Source organism: Megalobrama amblycephala, linkage group LG14 (genome assembly GCF_018812025.1).
Source record: "Megalobrama amblycephala isolate DHTTF-2021 linkage group LG14, ASM1881202v1, whole genome shotgun sequence".
Lineage (NCBI taxonomy): Eukaryota > Metazoa > Chordata > Actinopteri > Cypriniformes > Xenocyprididae > Megalobrama > Megalobrama amblycephala.
Window position 1 is genome coordinate 32274163 of NC_063057.1, and position 16777 is coordinate 32290939.

The window sequence follows — 16777 nt, forward strand, 5'->3', positions numbered from 1 at the left end:
ATATTCCCTGTGGCTGACTTACATCCCCTTTTATTGACTGAGCAAATAGCAATGTGCAGTTTAACTTTCAAAATCAGCACCTGCAACGCGTGTTAGCAAATACAAGACACTCTGAGTCATTGTTAATCTGTGTTGGGTTTTTGTTCCTGATTAAATTTACAGGAGAAAGTCAGACATTGTTGGGAATTTCCAGAGTATCAGACATCATGAAAAGACTGGGGAAAATATGTTTACCTGTAACTCAGACTGTGTCTGCTTGTTTCTTGTCTTTGGAATTGTACATGAGACTTGATTGCCAATGATTAATAACACGTTGTGTGTTATCGTGTATTATTTCTTTTTTTAACAACCTCCTCATTTATCATTTCTTATCAAAACTGCTTGTTCATTTTTACACATATATTCCTTTGGTGAGAACAATCTCTCTTTTACTCACAATTTACTTATATTCAGGTTTTTGGGATATGCATGTATACATTTTGATAGAAATTTTCTTGATAAAGATTGAATGCTTTTTTAGAGTATGCAAAAGTGCAAGACTGTTTTAGAGAAGATGGGATTTTTGTGATTTACTCAGTTCCTGTTTTTGAAAGAAAGTGTTATGTTGCAATAAGATATGCAATGTCTGTAAAGGTCAAAAGGGTGTTTTAAAATAACAGACTTGAAATGTGCAGACATGGATCTTCAGATCATGCAGACTATGTTTTCATGTTATCAGTCTAGACTTACGAAAATGCTTTGCACAGTAGAACTAACAGCCATATGATTAGCTTAGATCATCACAAACCAATCAACAGATCAGTATAACCAATCACAGTAAAAAATTTTGTTTGTTTGTTTTTTAAACTCAACTGCAATATGAATATGTGTGTATTTTTCTGTCTGGGTAGTCTCTTAATTGTTGTGACTGAGTGCTCTCTGGCCGTTGTCAGATAAAACATTGTTCCTGTAAAGAGCAACTTAAGAGTGTATTCTTAAATGCTGCAGCTCGGAAGATTGAATGCCCAGATGCTCACAAATAAGTTGGTGATAGTGTAAGACGACTAAGTCCTGTGCTCAGGGTGAGACAGTAATACTCTGAGTAAAGTGTTAATCATGTGACACATCTGCGTTCTCCCAGTGTTTAAATGCTAAAGACCTGGTACTCACCTGTGAATTAGGGTAGTGATAGTAGCTTTTAGGAATTCCTTTCCTTTCAGGAAGGGAATTACCCTGAAGTATTTTGTGATTGTATTTGGGAAGGGATTTGCCCTGAAGTATTGTATTGACAACTGGAAGTTGTCAGAATTGTCTGTAGTGGAAAAGTCAGATTAGCTTTGTATTAAGTAGGTTGTATTTGTATTGAGAATAGCCATGACTTTTGCTGTAAACTTATATGTTAACCCTTTTCTTACTGACACTGTAACAAAACAAACTATGAAGTTGAAAATAAACAATGGCCTGGCACATGGAAAACAGAAGCATGGAAACAACATAACCGCAATTTCCTTAAATACACAACAAAGTAACATGGTAAACAAAAGGGCTTAAATACAAGACTATAGGGATCACATGGCAAAACCAATGAAAACATGACACAGGGAAGCAAGGGAAGCATATGACCAGATCACATGAGGGGCAAGGGAATCACATGACAAACAAGGAACTAAGACTGTGAGCATGAATACAAAATAAACACATGAACAAAACCCAAACAGCGTTACATATTCCCCCTCTAAAGGCCGGCTACTGTACTGTTAAACAAGGGCGGACCAGGACTGTGGAGCAGTGGCTGAGACCATAAGACATGGAGCATTGGCAGGCCAGGACTGTGGAGCAGTGGCTGAGACCATAAGACATGAAGAATTGGCAGGCCAGGACTGTGGAGCAGTGGCTGAGACCATAAGACATGGAGAAGTGTCGGGCCTGGACCTTGAAGCAGTGGATGAGACCATGAGACGTGGAATAGTGTTGGGCCTGGACCATGGAGCAGTGGCTGAGACCATGAGACGTGGAGCAGTGGTGGGCCTGAATCATGGGGAGAAGGACCACAATAGGATGGATCAGGTGGTTGTAAACCACCAAGACAACTTTGGTGGAACTTGAGACCACCATGGCCTCCATGTCATGGGGCAGAGCGAGTTCATGGGCGGCCTCCAAGGCCATAGCCATCACCGCTGCCTCTGGAAGAAGCTGTAGTCGCGTCGTCTTGGGGAAAGATGGTGAAGATGACACCAGATGGTGCCTGTCATTACAGGAAAGCAGTTAATGGTGGCAGGACCTCTGAGACTACCACCCCACCCCCAAAAGGGGAAATCTTGAACGGCCATGATGTAAGGGGATTTTGGCTTGGCGGCCATGATGGCTGGAGGCTCTGGCATCCAAACCAAACTTGGGTCTTCAGCCAACAAAGTTTAAATCCCATCTGTCTAGAGCGCTCTTCACATAATGTTATGTGTTAGGTCAGTAGGTGGTCTTTTGTGGCTGTTCGAACGCATTCGACCAAGCGTCTTACACTACGAAAGAAATCTGGTAAAATGTGTTTTCAACAACCTCTGGAAGTGGTTGAAAGTGGACAAGCTAAAAATGTTTAAAACCCCGTTTACAGCTGTATTTGGTCTACTTTGCCGTCTACTTGTGATCCAATCAGTCAAAACGCATCTTAATACCAGGTGTAAACAGGAATTTATTTACACCCACCAATGCAGTCACACAATTCTAGTTTCTCTTTTCTTTTAAGTCTCTCTCATTAATCTTCTCTTTAACTATCTTGAGCCTGAAGGGCTTATAGAGTTTGACACTAGCAAACCTTATATTGCATATTGTAAAAATCTCCTTTAATGTCATCATTTTTATTTTTATCGTTTTGTAGAGCATACAGATGGCACAATTTCTTTAAAGAAAAACCTAAATGTGTAATTACCTCATTATTTGTCTCAGTTTCTTGCCTGAATATTGATAGTACTCAAATTATTAACCATCCCTCTGCCACACACACACACACTGGTTTTGTTTTTACAAATACCATCTGTTTATTTGATGATTACATGGAATGCCAGAGAAGTAGTTGAATCACTAATTAACCTTATTTGTCACTGTTTAAAATGTAATACTAATGTCAAATAAACGTAATTATGACAGATCATAGATCATTTACACTAGACACACAAAATATGCTTGGGAAGTAAAATTTAAATTTCCTAATCCATCATATCAAATATCACTGAAGTTCATGTGAAGATAGAATGAGATCAAATGTATTGTTTAATTGTAAGGTTATACCTCTATATATTCCTCTGATGATCACAGAATTAAAGCATTTCACAAAATACAACATCCACCTGAAGAGCGTGCGTTCATCCGCTGAATGGCCTGCATCTGTTCTTTGTGTTGCTGCATCATCATAGCCATAGAGTCCTCATGTCTCTTGTTTGAGTTCTCTAACATCTCTGCAAACTCTTTAGCTCTGTTACTCTCAGCTTCAGCATTCTGTCTCTTGAACTCCTCCATCTCCTGGGTCATCCTGTCTGCCTTATCCTTAAAGCCTTTCTCCAACAGAGCAGCCTGCTCCCTCAGTTTACTGTCCATGGCACGCTCAGCCTCCTCCTCTGGAGCCTCAGCTCCTCATCCATCTTCACCTTCATCTGTCTCATCCTCTCTTCATTACTCTGTTTCTCTGCTTCCATCTTCTCTTCGAGTTGTCGCTGCTTCTCCTCTTTAGCTTTGATTTCCTGCTGCAGGAGGGCTGATTTCTCTATTTCCTCTGGTCATTCATTGACAAAAATAGAAAGAAGAAAACTGAGTTTATGTCATTCATTGTCCTTTAAGGCAATATACTTCTGTGAATGCTTATAAATATACTAATACATCTTTTAAGAACAACAGTTCCTTCCATTTTCAACTTCCAATATTTTACAGAGAGTTTGTTTTCATCTAAGTTGCATTTTTTCAAAAACATCAATAGCATATTGATTTTTTCATCAAAAAGATCGACATTTGTGTTCCGGAGGTGAACTGATACAGTCTTGATCAAGTCTTATGGGTTTGTAACGTCATGAGTAATTAATGACAGAATTTTCATTTTTTGGTGAACTAACCCTTTTAAATGGAGCCAGAAGAGTTCAAAGTACTGATCTTGATCACATTGATCTTGATTCATAATGATAATGGCATACACAGCCACCCTGGACTATAATTGTTATTGCAGGGTGCAATTCTTGGACCCTTGAAACAGCTTGTACTAAAATAATTTGGCTGTTACATCTTCTTTTCCATTCAGTGTCTCAGCAGTCCTCTCACAATTACCTAAACCTTTGAGCACCTCTTACACAAGGAACCTGGTAAGAATATACAAACCAGGACATTGGGATTTAAATGCTTAAGGCTCTCACCCTTAATCTTTTTTTCCTTCTCAGTCAGTTTTTTGTCAGCCTGCAGAATTGCTTTAGAATCCACTGACTTCTGCTTCAGAAACTCCTCTAGGACCTCTTCAGCCTATTGACATACAGAAAAAAAATGGATAATTGTGATGTTGATCATATTTCTGTAGTGTGCAGTGTGTATAAAGATGTGTAATAAGTGTAATATGGGCAAGACCTTGACTTCTTTATTGGCCTGGCTGTTATAATTCTTCACAATGTCCTCCAGATCCTTGCAGAAGAGATCATAGCCACCAGGTTTGGCATAGGAACCCTGCTTGAGATTTTCCATCATTGTTGCAGAGAGGGATGACAACAGATCCTTACATCGTCTCTTTGAAGCTTGCTCGTTTTGGCACAGATATCCATCAAAGAGTTTATTAATGTTTTCCTAAAAACATAACATGTAGCATGTAAGTAACAGTTAGTGTATAATGCATCAGAGGACATTTCATCTATGTACACTCTGACATCTCTTCTCACCACAGAAGCAGCAAAATAATAACACATGAAACACATGTGAAATTAGTCCAATGGTCATGACCAGAAAACTATAATGCATACCCAGACCAAAAAGCGTTAGCTTCTGTGCCTTCAGCAAACACAAAGTATGTGAAATCGTCTGTCTATTTGGTGTTTGTCTATCACAAGCATGTATATTCATTATATGCAACTTTTGATATGCACTCACTAAAGCGGCATGTGAACAACTGCAAGGCACCCTTTTCCGAGATCGAAGTTCCGAGGCGCCGTGCCATCAGTTTGTCCTTTATCAAAACAGCTTTTCCCATTTTGACACCGAACACTCTAATGACTGAAAGCCGGTCCTCAGGTGGTATATTTACTGCTCTGTGAGGTTATTGAGACCATATTTAACTCCAGAGCTCCTTTCACAGTCCTCTTTAGAGAGAGACCCTTTGGTAACCTGTTTTCTTTGTGGTGCTTTGGGGATGATGCCTGCACTTCTCACGAGGGCGCCGGCTTGGGACTTGGCCATGGTATTGGAAGACTATCCTTGGCTCCCTTTGAGCCTATTGAGGAGGTCCCAGTTAAGTTTGTGACTCTTAAACCTTTCTTTTTTTCTCGCTATTACGTCTCTCAAAAGAATAGAAAACTTGCGAGCCCTTTCAGTTTCCTTGTCATGTTTGAAATTTGCACCAGGCCTGATGAAAGCTTTTTTATACCCTAGTTATGTTCCTATGGTACCCCACTAATGTGGCAAGATCTATTGTACTGCAGGCATTTTGTCCTCCCCCTTTTCAAACTTCAGACCAGGAGAAAATGAATCTACTTTGCATGTATGTGATGTGGAGGGCTAGTCCTCTCAGCACACATTTGTTAGATTTTATTAACCTAGATTTGGGCTCTATGGAAACATACCCATGCCGCCGTACTAACAAGGGCCTGTCTTGTGTATATGTCTGCATGTCTGTGATTTACTTGTTTCAGCCTATTAGAAGCCAACTCTGTTTGGTCTTGGTATGCTTTATAGTTTCCTGGTCATGACATCACCCGCCTATGTCATGCCATTGGACTGATTTCACACGTTTTTCCCACATCTTCCAATTCTCAGGCACAGCATCTCATTCCCTTGTCAGGGAAGCATGGTTACAGTTGTAATCTGAGTCATTCACCGCATCATCCTACATGAACTGAAACTGAGATCCAGCTTACCTCTAGAGATTTCAAGTACTTCCCATCAGTGTCCCTGAAGGAACGCTTCATGAAGGTTTGTGTCGCCATGTTGCTGAGATGTTGGTGTTCTGAGGATACATCTTTCAGTTCCAGAGGGAAGGAGTCCTTCAGCTTCTCCATTCCACTCTGGTAAACCTCAAGCCCCTCTTTTACTGCAGACTCATTCTCAATCATTGCCATAGCAATCACAGCATTCTCTAGACACGGCACAGCCCCATTGGAGATGGTGTCCACGTATGTTTTCGCCAAGTGACCCAGAACTTCAGAGAAGGAAAGAAGTCAAACATAATGGTACAGAAAAGGTATTGAAGAACAGTTTTCTGTATGTACATGCAAACTCTTCAGGTTTAATTTTGAATCACCTCTGCCAGTGACTGTGATTCCATCTTTCAGCTTCTTCACATGGCTCTTGTTAAAGACAAACTTGCAGAAACGATCTGTGACCTCCAGGAAGTCAGAGGAAAGGTCAGCAGGATCCAAACTCTCCAAACGAGACACATTCTCTGGAGCGGTTGGGAATGGGAAAGTGAAGCACGTTCTGGAAGGGAAGAATTTTTGGATGCACTCCCTGGGCAAGTTGTACTCCATCACTTTTTTTGATGTGCCTAAAACAAATAAGGGCATGCTGTAGATTCTCTCAATTCAAATATTATTGAACCATAAGCATTATCTCAATAAATAATGAATTTTAAAAGAGACAAACCTGTTGACAAAAACTAGTCACAAAAAGTGATAGCGATTGTAAGGGCTCCTAAAATAATAATTTTACTAAAATAATGTTTTTTTACTATTATAAAATTACCAGGTTTCAGCTTCAGAGCAAACTCTAGGTACTCATCCTCTGTTGCATCTTTGCCATCAATCTTTCGCTCAAGAGTGAAGTCCCTCACAGCCCAGATGAAACTAGGGAAGAATTTCACAAACTCGCTTGAATCGTCGGCATCCTCATCTGATGATTTGACCTTAATGCACTCTGTTAGTTCAGTGACGTATCTGATAGTTTGTTCAGGTATGCTAAACATGTCAGGCTTGTCAAGTGACTGTCAAACAACAGCACATGATGCATTGTCTAGCAAAACAAATGTGTCATTCCATGAAGTATTAAGCAAATTATCAACACCAGTGCTAAATTATTTTCAGTATCACCAAGCCAAGCAATAAAGGAAGCAGATAGCTGTAGATAAGTGGGTGTAGATGTAGGCAAGTAGATGTACTTTCTTTTTTGTGCCTTTCTCAATAAATAAATAAATAAATTTGCTCTTCTTGCACTTTCTCATAATACACTGACTGTACCCACACATGGCATTAAAGGGGACCTATTATGCAAAATTCACTTTTGCATGGTGTTTGGACATAAATGTGTGTTGGCAGTGTGTGTACACAACCACCCTATAATGATAAAAATCCAACCGCTCCTTTTTTTTAATCCCCATAAATCATAAGCAGTGTCTCAGAACAAGCCGTTTCCAGATCCCTGGCAGTGTGACGTCACAAAAGCCACAGACCCCGCCCACGAATGTTGACAGACACTGCCGTTTGAACATAGGACCGCCCTGAGCGAGTTCACAGTGAGTTGTACACAGTCCGCCATTGCTGCACTGACAAGAACGTCTCCCAACGTTTTAGATGTTCTGTAGCTGGATGGATTAATCCACATAGCTCTCTCCATTTACTCCCTAAATCTGAGCCGCTGAAGATGAGGTGGATTCATTTTGTTTTTGAAGAAAATGCTCCCTCAATTCTACCGAAATTCATTTATGTCTGCCTGAATCACACCAGACTTTGTGAACGAATGTCAATACAAAGGGGACAATACAAAACAAATGTGTTACTCAAGGATAGATCAGTACAAACTGTTCTGATCCAGTTTACAGTCTCCAGAGTGATACTGGATACAGCAGTAATGAAGGTGAGAGCACTTTATTACAGTTAATCGGAGTTGATTTACGGATATAAGTTTAACAGTTTATTAAGATTAAAATTATCTCTGGGGCATTTTGAGCTAAAACTTCACATACACACTCTGGGGACATCAGAGACTTATTTTACATCTTGTAAAATGGGGCATAATATGTCCCCTTTAAAACATGTGTAGAACCTTAAAAAAAGTGACGTCTCCTTGTTTTGACTACAAAGTCGTGATGTATTTGTAAAACATTTTGGATACACACCATCAGCTAAATGACATGATAGGTATCTATATTGTCAGAAGGATACTGCAGTTCCTCTACAGCCCTGTTGTCAATCGTGCCTCGACTGTTGTAGACCAGAGTGCTGCTCAGTAACACAGCCAGACAGAAGATGTTGGTGTCATGCTTTGAGTCTCCCTGAGAAAGAGAAAGACAATCATGGAGTTAGAAAAAATGGAGATTAATCTCAAAGAAAGCTGCTCTATATTAACAAAATTAAATCTGTGCAAATTAGTCTTTAAGTAAATGTGTTGCGTCAATCTATTTTTTGAGAATGTGCCTCCTATTTACAACAAACTAGCAAGCTATTAATTGAATACATGTGTGTTCATTCTCAATGATATTCTATCTGAATAAGGATATCTGCTCTAAAAGTGAGAGTATTCTTGGTCCCTTAAAACTGCTTGTAACATTTGATGTTAGTTCTGGTAATAGAAATTGGCATGCTAATGGATATGGCAGTGTTAATGTATTTGGTCTTGGCGGAACAGATCTGCTATGCTGCTGCAGAGCAAGTACCAAGACCTGCTACTGCCAATACATTCACAGACAGTGGTGTAAAGTAACGAATTACAAATACTCTCGTTACTGTAATTGAGTAGTTTTTCTCAGGAATTGTACTTTATTAAGTAGTTTAAAAACAGTGTACTTTTACTTGTACTTGAGTACATTTTTAGTGCTGTATCGGTACTTTTACTGCGCTATTTTCCCTCAACCTGCAGTCGCTACATTGTTTATTTTTTTCCTGTCAATGATGATTGGCTAAGGAGAATAATCAGTCAAGTGATTCCCGTCCAATCAAATCGCGCATAGAAAACTTGCATCAGACAGACTTCAAAACACCTGGCGCCAATTTAGTTTAATCATGGAGGAAGAGGAGGAAGGAAGTGTGGTGGATGCTTCAACATGCAATAACTCAAATACAGCACTTCAGCATCCTTGGCCATACCTGAAGGAGCTTTTTACAATGAAGGCGAAGAAGGGCAATTGTGTCATTATGTCATGCCTACTTTGCTTGCCCAGACCGGTTGAAATATCAGCATTCAAGAGTTCTTCCTCTAATTTAAAAAAGCACATCGAGGTAAGTTTTTAATTATTTGCTAAGTATCATATCTTAAATATTTATGTTAAATGGTATAATAAACGTCACAAATATAGTGTGGGGGGCATAAATAAAAGTGTGTTTGTTAGGTTTTATGAGCCAATGTGAATTAGGGATGCACCGAATGGTTCAGGCAACCGAAATTATTCGGCCAAAAACAATTAGCGATTAGCAACCAGCATGGAGTCATAGACAGTAAAAGAAATGGACACAGCGACCCCATTGGAACTCAATTGAGAGAAGTGAAGCCCATTTTTAGCGATTTTTAGCACTTCCGTTTCTGACGCGCAGACTCAAACTAAGCTTGATGACGTCTGCAACCTGTCTGACAGATGTAAATCTTCTAGTAGCTGTGCGTGCAAACTGCCATTGTTAATCTTGCAGAGACGGCGAGCTTGAGCGGGGAGTTCTTTGGCGTGAGTGAGCAGGAGTAGTATTCTGATTAATTATTTTGTATAGTATTTTAAAATGTAACGCCAGTACGCCATATTAAGTTAATGCATACTATTGCCTGCGAGCTTCTCCTCCTGTCTCTACGGTAATTTCTCTACTGTGCGACAGAGAGTCGAGTGGTTATGACGCAATCGTTAGCCTATTTTTACAAAAACTGTTTCTACGGGGCCATAATGTAACATAGAAGGTAATGGAGCCCTTTATACATTGTCGTGTATCTTTAGAAATAAATAATGGACAAATGGAGTCTTTAAACGCCTCAGATGTAAAGTTATTCACTGTCAAAGTGACGCCAAAATGAATAGGAGTCAATGGGGATGCTAACGCAAGTGAAGTTCTGCTACAAGATGGCGGCACCCGGCCGACTTCAACTTCCGGTCGACTTCCTTGGGCACTGCATGGAGTGAGAGGCACGGTCGTTTTATTTATGCAGCAGTGTGGAAGTGTTCGAGAAGACGCAAAAATCATCACAAGCAACGACTGCTTAGTAAGACTATCTCGTCAGTCGTCGTCATTGATAAGAAGAGGGAGCGGGGTTGTTGCTGGTTATACTGTATGTATAATGACTTAAATCGCAAAATGGCTTTAAACAGTTACTAAATACACTGCAGAATGTTACGTTTTCTAATACATGCGCAATTTTAATGTATTTTGTCAGTGTTGCACGAACTCAAGGCGCCAGCTGCTGGACACCCTTAGCTTGTTAGCAGGGTTCAAAGTCCATTAAGCATTATCATTAGATTTATGCCCCTTACACATTTCGCTCAACATGCCTACTTTTTGTCGGCTTAATTATTGATGTATATGTTAATGTAATGTGTTCTTGCATGGCGATTTAAAATTGTAGTTTATGAATGGCAAACAACTTTCATAAAACATCAGTTTTTTTATATATATATATATATATATATATATATATATATATATATATATATATATATATATAATGTTTATTTTTAAATGATGGTAGCAAAAGTTTATCAGTGGTGTAAGATGTGAGTTACTTAATTTTCTTTTTACAGAGAAAACATCCATCAAAAATAAAGCAATACAATGAATGCGTCTTGAAAAGAAAGAACTCAGAAGAACAGAATGATTCAGCTGTGAAACAGATGAAGATTAAAGACTATTCCATGTCGTGCAGGATGGTTGCTCAGTCCACAATTGACAGACTTGTAGTTGAATTTGTCTGCGAAAGCCTTCAGCCCTTTACCGTAGTTGAACTTCCAACATTTAAAAATCTAATCCATACAATGCAACCTGGCTGTACAGTTATGTCCAGACCAACTGTGAAGCTGAGAATTGAGGAAGCAGCCACAAAGGTTAAGAAGAACATCATTGCTGAGATGGCAAAAGTCAGCTATATAGGTACCACAACTGATTGTTGGACAGCACGACAACGGAGTTACATCGGTGTAACCGCACACTGGATTGATGAATGTACACTGGAAAGAAGGTCTGCTTCCATTGCCTTTAGACATTTGAAAGGATCACATACATTTGATGTGCTCGCAGGAGCCCTGGATGACATCCACTCGGAATATAGCATCTCAGAAAAAATAGTCAGAACAACAACTGATAGTGGATCAAATTTTATCAAAGCATTTAAGGTGTATGGTGAACAGAATCAGCAAGAGTTGATTGGTGCTGACTTTGCTGAGGCAGAGACACTGGAGAGTGAGGAAAATGAAGGAGTTGAGGTTCAGGACACCTGTTCCATTTTAAACACTAACACTGGATTGGAGTATCATCTACCTAAGCATCAGCGTTGTGCGTGTCATCTACTTAATTTGGTGGCTACTGTGGATGCTTCCAAGGCAGAGGACAGCAGTGAAGTATATAAGAAGCTTTCCCGTTCAACGTTTGCGAAATGCCAGGCATTATACAATAAAACCAGCCGGTCTGCCATCAATGCTGAGATCGTCCAAGAAGAATGTAAGCTGCAGTTCATTCAGCCCAACCAAACAAGATGGAACTCAATGTACAATGCTGCAGAGAGGGTAATGCGGATCCTGAAGGAGCAGGGAGAAGCATCCCTTCAGAATGTATGTGCAGCATTCAAAATCAAAATGTAAGTCTGTTTGCTCAATCTCAGTGTGTTCTAATTGGAATACTTAAGTTGTTTGTTTAGATTTGACTTTGTTGTTTGTTGTTGTCGTCGTCATTTAATTTTTAAATAGGCTAAATCCTGCTTAAGTTTCTTACCTCTCTGAATACTGCATTGTGATCTGTTTACACCTAAACGAGCAAGGCTGGACAGTACAAATTTTGAGAATCAGCTCATTGTAAAACTGAACAACAAATTCAAAATGTAGGATTGTTGTCGCCCCCTACATTAAAGTCTGCGTTCATGTTAAGAGACTTGTTTGTTAATGCGTGTTAATGTAACCTTTTTAAGTTAAATTGTTAATGTACAATGCTGCCTTTTTTTTTATTTTTATTATTATTAAGCTGCAAGAAGACCTCTACAGAGGTCATAAATGTTATCTGATTATTGGCTGCTTTTTCAAATATTACATGCCAGAATTTTCAGTCCTAGCAGTCAAAAATAAAACTCTTTGAGTAATTGTTATTTTTTTTTACTGAGAAACATCCATAAAAGAGAATGACACTGTTTTAAAGCTACATTTAATTCACAGGGTATAAGGTGAAATAAGTCACAGCATAATACTCACTACTCACTACTCTTGAGTACTTTTGAAGGGGCTACTTTTTACTCGTACTTTGAGTGGTATTTAGGACGGGTACTTTTACTCTACTCACATTATATTTTTTGGTAAGTAATAGTACTTTTACTTGAGTATGATTTTTCAGTACTCTTCCCACCACTGTTCACAGACATTGCTGTGAGCATGTAAGACATGCTGCTGCTGCACATGTAACATGCATGAATTAACCCCCCAACAAAGCAGGAACCTTTTCTCTTGTTCCTGCTTTGTTGGCGGTTAATTCATGCATGTTACAGAGACCTCTTCAACACTAAACAGATCATTTACAGGTTGTAGAGCTGTTGTGCAACAGCTGAAAGAAGACTATTGTTATACATTTGTAAAGCAACTTTTCACAAAAACAAAACAAACTGCTGTATCGGCAGAAATGCATATCTGCACAATGATTACATTGACAGAAGACAGGAAGAGATAGGAAAAACACCCCCTACCTTGCCAACCGGCTTAGTGACCTAAGGCTATCTGTGCCTTCGCTACCTTGCCGAATGGCTTAGCACAAGAAATGCATGCTATGTGTTCTCGTGAACAACAGATATATTTGCAAGCTGATAAAGATAAGAACCCAGCAACCACCTGAGCAAGTATCATCTATAAGTTATTTCATAATGATTGCATAACCCTTATACTCTTATTTGATAAAAAGCCATTAGGAGTAGTATTGAATGACAGAGCATGATCTGACGCTGCATCAACATGTTAGCATAGCCAGAGGTGGGTAGTAACGAAGTACATTTACTTCGTTACATGTACTTGAGTAGTTTTTTGGAAAATTTGTACTTTTTAGAGTAGATTAAAATGTGGGTACTTTTACTTTAACTTGAGTACATTTGTAATGAAAAATCTGTACTTTTACTTCGCTACAATGGGCAACGTTCATCTCGTTACTTTATTTTAATTCAATACTGTAAATGTTAAGAAACGCGTAGTTTATTCCATGCGCGCTGTCCCTTTTTTCATGAACGATGCCCCATTCACAAATGAATCAGTCTTTTGAGTCGATTCTGTTCAAAGACTTGATCAAAAAAGTTGGTAAAGCTGTCTAAATTGATTCGCGAATCAGCTTGAATGATTTGTTCAGTTCCTGCACGCGCTGAATCGTCTGAAGCGGTTTCTCACTCGGAGCGTTGGATGAAGTGGCAGTGGACCTACAGTCAATTAAAAGCAAATCTGCAAATGCATACAGTTGTTTGCCAGCGATGAAGACCTTTATTAGTTGAGCTGCGTATGCTGTCTGTGAACAATTCCACAGGTAACGTTAGGCCTATCGATTTCATTTGATTTTACTTCATGATAGGCTACAGCCAATAGCCGACATTTTACAACCAAACAGATTATTACATCACTATAACAAACGTATATTTCTTTACCGTTTTTATGGGCATATATCTTAATTTATACATTAATTTATACTACTATTGCGCAATGGCGGCGCCAGCGACCTGTTCGTCTTGAAAATGAACGCTTTGCGTTGACACAGTTAAGCAGTTACACGCGCCTGCTGAAATATACATTTGATTAACGTTACATTTTGGAGAACAGACCGAAGAAGATCCGTCAATGTGTATTTGATCATTGTTTGTGTCAAGTTCAGATATGAGCGCGAGCACATGTAAAGAGTTTTCTCTCTTCTTTAAAATGTAACGTTAGCTGTATACGTTATTAATATAGTAACGATACATTCGGGTTACAGATGCTAGAAATAATGCTTGTCTCTTCTATGTTTGTTTGTTGCAAAGATATCTAATTATTAAATATCTATTTAAATAATAAACATTAAATAATATGCTATTGTGTGTGTGTGTGTGTGTGTGTGTGTGTATGTATATATATATATATATATATATAATAAAAGTAACTAGTAACGAGCTACTTGAGTAAGATTTTTATTGGATACTTTTTTACTCTTACTCAAGTAACTATTAGGATTATTACTTTCACTTTTACTTTGAGTAAATATTTCTATAAGTACTTGTACTTTTACTTGAGTACAGTTTTTGGATACTCTACCCACCTCTGAGCATAGCTAATGAAAACATTACACTTGAAAAAGAATGTGTAATTTTTCTATGCAGCTAAACAATATGTAATCTTGTTGAATGTGAATGCTTATTTACTTTAAACTTCTCATCCATAGCTTAGACAGCGTATACTCAAAAAGATACAAACAATAAGCCATTTTTATGCTTCATAGACACAAATGCATAACGCTCCAGCATATGCTTAGTAATCACTCCACAATTCTGTGAACAAAGCAATTTTATTTGTGCCTTCTTGCTTGAAGCTATGCTCTGTTGTTTGCCGTCAATGTGTGCACACAAAATGCAGCAAAAACTCCCACACTACATTAAGAGCGTGATTAAGGTGTGTACGTCTATAATGCACTTTGATTATGCGAGTAAAATAGGTATAATCCACATCTTAATTTGATTTGTGTTCACTTCAAGTTTTACTTAGAATTAAAAATTTTAATTTTTAATTTAAAATTTTACATGCTAGTTTCTTAATCAGAGTATGGTCTTAATTGGGTTATTATCGGAATATTGTTGTCCATGTATACATACTGAGTGATTCACGCGTACAGATGTTGAAATGTTGACTTGACATGTCTAACATAAAACTAGTTTAAAACGTGTAAAGATTGCTCCATTTAGGAATAAACAGACCACACAATATGTGTAATAAAACATCAATCACTTATCTTAGACATTGATTCCAGATACGTTCTGGAAAGCGCACTAAAGACTGCTAACAGCAACACTACATGTATTTGTTTGAATAGCAGCTTATTGGCCTCTGATGCAACAGCAACCAATCAGCTGTGCAATGTAGATAATGATGTGATCACTACCAAATGAGTTAAAGACCTATCAGCCTGCGCCGTTTAGAGTTTCATGCCAGAACTACAGTAGGTGATTGTTTTTCAGTACTTGGTTTTTACGTCACCTACCTTGTCCACGTCTCCGAGTCCCTCAGTGTCCAGCAGCACCAGAGTGGTTCCTGCTTTAGTGGGGTGATCCACACACCACATCCAGATGCCCTTCGTCTTGGACTCAATGGTGCTGCCCAATGCAAACCCTGATAAAGCCACAAAAAACACAAACAATGACTTATATGCATGTAACTGCATATGGTTTTGGATGGTATCTGCGCTGCATGTCGGGGTCTAACCTGTTTGTTTTCCTGCGAGGCGATTCATCAGGTAGGACTTCCCAGTGCGGTAGAGACCCACCACGGCCACCACCACCACTGGCTGCTGGATCTGCTGCAGGATCCGTAGAGCTGGCTGCTGCACACACAGCTTCCCATCTGACCCCGTGTCAATCAAGCACACTGGTTTGTCCATGATCACTGGTCGAAGCTGTCGAACAGATACACACATTTAAAATACTTTAAGTAACTGCAGTGTACTAGAGGTGAAAAGTTAAGATGGGTTGAGAAATATTACAGTAATTCTACAGTACACAATAGAGACATTCCCCAGATCAGCAGCTTTTCTTTTTTTATGTTTGGGGAAGTTTCCGTAAAAGTGTTTCTTATGTCACAACACACACACAAACACGTGGATAGAGGAACAGAAAAAAGCCACAGATTTAACAGACTTATAAACATACATAAAAAATCCAATAAAACCCACATCTATCAACACATACAGACATCCACACTCACATAATGCACACATACACACATTCACCACACATTACACAAGAACACTGAATGAGACATAAAATCCTGTCAGGTTTGTTTGTGTCCTCAATTCAAACTTCTCTGGTCTATAAACTTACTGTGTTTAGTTGATGAACAAAGCAAGACATGGACCTAAAGTTTAACAAAACATGTCAGGGTGTAGAGATCACTAATACACACAAACACACACACACACAAACACACACACACATTATTAAATGGCTTATGGTGAATTTGCATGTGCAAAAGCTTTTATACTGAGCCAATAATATTTTCTATCCGCTAATCCTAACCCCACCCATAAACATCCTCATAAACCGTGTTTAAGTTGTAATACACATATAAACAATGAATGAAGGGATGTCACTTACCGTTTTGCTTTACTTAACTTCAGTAGCTCAGTCTGAGTTGCATACAAGTTTTAGCTTCCTGTCATTCTATCTGTATATCATAGACACTCCTTTAGGTCCGCCCTCTTTAGGCTAAATGCTCTAGAGTAAGTTAGGGAATGTCCCTGGTCTCTCAGTA

At 38.9% G+C, this 16777-nt stretch overlaps 1 pseudogene; it reads right to left on the reverse strand.

Annotated features, from left to right (window-relative positions):
* Positions 1 to 2986: 2986 nt before the first annotated feature.
* Positions 2987 to 16381, reverse strand: LOC125245067 (annotated as a pseudogene).
* Between the last annotated feature and the right edge of the window lie 396 nt (positions 16382 to 16777).